Source organism: Varroa jacobsoni, unplaced genomic scaffold (assembly GCF_002532875.2).
Source record: "Varroa jacobsoni isolate VJ856 unplaced genomic scaffold, vjacob_1.0 scaffold_267, whole genome shotgun sequence".
Taxonomy (NCBI): Eukaryota; Metazoa; Arthropoda; class Arachnida; order Mesostigmata; family Varroidae; genus Varroa; species Varroa jacobsoni.
Window position 1 is genome coordinate 253,386 of NW_019213169.1, and position 3,559 is coordinate 256,944.

Below are 3,559 nucleotides of genomic sequence, written 5' to 3' on the forward strand. Positions count from 1 at the left end.
ATGTGCAATTGCCTGACAATTACAAACATTTTTCACATTAAGCATTCTTCTGACGCAACTGACGGTAATCCAAGTATTCAATAAAGCTAAACATTCCAACATATCGATATGTTATTCTTTTCTAACATAGTAATTCAGAAGCTCTTATTCAATACAAATGCTCTGTGAGAGTTAAAAATGGAACGAGCAAGCGAGTTTTAGCGCACATGGAAGCTATTAATGTTACTCTTAGGCTCTTTGAAACCCTTGAAGTGTGCAGCCACCTACCGCCGTCTCAGCGCCAGGCAGAGTCTCAACCAATATATTTATAATAGTACACTATCTGCCACAGGATACTGTTTGTTGTAAATAATTACTTCTTCTGCAGTACTAACAATAATGCGATTCATCCTAGTTTTCGCTCAGTATATTCCGTCAATAAATTCATGTTTTTCTTGTAAAATACGGAACACATGAACGTAGTGGAAACAGTGAAATAAGGAAAATAATGGAAATAGTAGAATAAGGAAAATAGTGGAAGAACTTAAAATAACGGTCCTCGAAAGGTAACACCAACTTGCCATAGGTCTCAATCTATTTTCCTGGAAATGGTGCAGTGGGTAATGTGTTTACCGGCAAAACTTGAAAGGCACATTGTGTTTTGGGTTCAAATTGGAGCATGGGTACACTTCGTATCAGACCGGAGGTCAGCCGTTTGGTGGAGTGCCCAACGGCCGTACCGGACTTAGAGGTCGAAACATATCGATTAGGCTTCAATCTGATGGGATGGTTTTCAAAAGACGGCCGCAAATTAGTGCAACGACAACTATATATATATATATATATATATAAACAATCGTAGAAAGAAATCAAACGCATACATGTATATTGCTTAAGCGTCGTGTTTAAAACTAGTACAAGGGGTGTATGATTGCGTAAACTCAACCAAGAGAAGAAACATAATTGCTTATCATAAATTCTCTGTCAAATATTTTTAAGGTGTAGTCAGCTGGTGGGTCTTTATTCAACGATACAAGAAAGCATGCGAACTGAATGGAAGAGAGATGAATGCATTGCAAAACCTTTTTTTGATCTTGCAAGTTACTGCGGGTTACACCATAAAGTGTAGATATTGAGGTCTCTAAATTCTCAATACATCGAAACGAAGCACTTTGTAATTACCTTATATATTGCGAAGATTACTTATCGAGGATATTTCTGCTTTATTTTCAGTGTCGCGAGAGACCTCAGCTGTGCCCGGAAGGGTCGCATTTAGGAGAGCCTCATCGAGAGTTTCCATAAAAACATTCTGGCACTGACCATAATAATCTCAATCGACTCCTGTTGTATTTAAACAAGAACGTTTTTCAAAACAAAATTGTCGTTGTGATTCAAAACGAGTTCCATTCAATTATTTACATTTTACCAAACTACTTATCTATTTAGTCAGCATTATTCTGTGTGTCTTACCCTTACATATTGCTATAGCAATAGACTTCTGTTATATCCACAGCTGCAACATTATTTTCGAACATAGTATTGGCGAACATCTTCGAAAAATTTTGAAAAACTTTAATAAAAATTTAGACTTGTAAGAAATAGAGCAATGGTAATTTTACTGCGGGCTATATTTTTTTGTGAGTAAGCGAGAATGTTCACAAATTGGCACTTCCGAAATTGCTATTTTGCTACTTTCTAATTCCTGCTTTACGTTCGAGAGATACGACGCACGAGTTTGAATTATGCAAGGAGGAAAAATGGGGGTTGCTGTTGCATACATTTATTTGCTAACATTTCTGATGAGTAATTGAGGGTCTGGCTGTTTGCATTTCACCTATACAATAGAAAAATTATTGCAGTTAGCCAAGAAATCGAGACAATGAAGATATTCTCCGCTAATGATTATTTTCCCATGCACCAATGCCCACAAGTTGGCAATAATTACTCAATTATTGCACCTTCACTTGTAATTTTACTGTCTCGTTACCGAGCTTCTTGATTTATGTCACATATAAACGGTTAAAAACATTTACAACGCTCGAGGCCAAGGCGATCGACGTCACCCAAAAAATAAATTCATATCTCATAGTTAATGTTCGTGTCTTAGATTGCTTAATAAAGGTATTAAAATAGGATGTGTAGTCCCAACCTTTTGCGTATCTAGCGTAAGAGCGCTGTTAATTTGGCTCTTAAAAATCAGCCTTTGCATGTAGCTTGCGCCCTAGGCTATATGTTGCAAAAGGAATTGCTATGTGGAGGCTCCATTGATACTGAATGAAAATTCCCATATATTTCAACGAATTTCTGATTTTAATTTTGATGCTAATGTTCTTTTAATATTGACGCTTTAGACGATGGCGGCAATCGTTGGTAGTCTGAAGCGGCTTCTGATGTTTCGAGTTTCTTCAGCAAAACCGTTTCTCACATGGCGATCACGTGCAAGTCCTGAGTACGTTTCAAGCATGAGGCATTGTTTGGGTTCCTGTAGATAAAATTAAATCTTGCCATGCAAGTTTACTCCACATTCTATCATCAGTGCCTTATTTCGATTATATACGTTAGGCATCGCCTCAGTTTGCGGTTTTATTTTTCTCTCGTACCTCCAGAACTTTTTGTATCAACTTTTAATGAAAAGAACAATCTCAATTATCGGATTCGGATCCCAATAATCGGATCAATTATCGGGCAAGGACGGCTTATCACGCAACTGCAAAAGCGTGCTGGCTAGGCAAAAAGTCCGTGATCCTATTTTCCGTTTTGAATCACATGACCCCTGTCTTAGAAATACCTGTAGTTGACCCTAGTTTTACCACTTCTAAGTCTAGCTAGGTTAACGCTTACTGTGCCACGACCCTAACGGGGTTAAACTACCTCATTTGTGCTTCTCGATATATTTTATCGTAATGAAAACACATTTTTTAGAATTAAATGTAACACAGAAATTTTAAACAACAACTATGTCTAAAGGATGTTTTGATGACAATAATTCTTGATTAAAAGCAGGAACAAGCATACACTAAGGCTTCTGGGGTGGTTCTCCAAATGTACTTCACGCTGCAGTCTTCAAAAGTCGAGTAGAAGTAAAATCTGCTATCATGATAAGTATCTGCAGATCCGATATTGATGTACTGTTTAGATTCGGTCAACTATTTGGACTATGAACAATATTCTTGAATATTATTGGTTACCCGCTGATGAGAACACGAGCTGCTGTGAAACTGGTAAGCTTCTCAGTTAAAATTCGATTCGACTGTCATACAAGGAAGCGCTGCAATAAATCCTACCGGTAATTCCACAATTAAGTTCTTTCGACACCTCGCAATGATTCGCAGTGCAGACCTACAATGCAACAGTGAGCTCCTAGGCTCTTTTCGAGCTAACTTATGCTTTTCCACAACCACATCTATGTATATGTATGCGTATATAAGTTCTGAACGGAATTTGGCCAGCATTGCGTGCATAGTGCTTTCACGGTCCAGCACTCTTACTAAGGAGAGGAATGTGAGGAATGTGGATGCCGTCTTCGGGTCAGGCCTCGGCATAAAAGGGCTGTCCTAAGATGCCGCTGAACATAACTGCC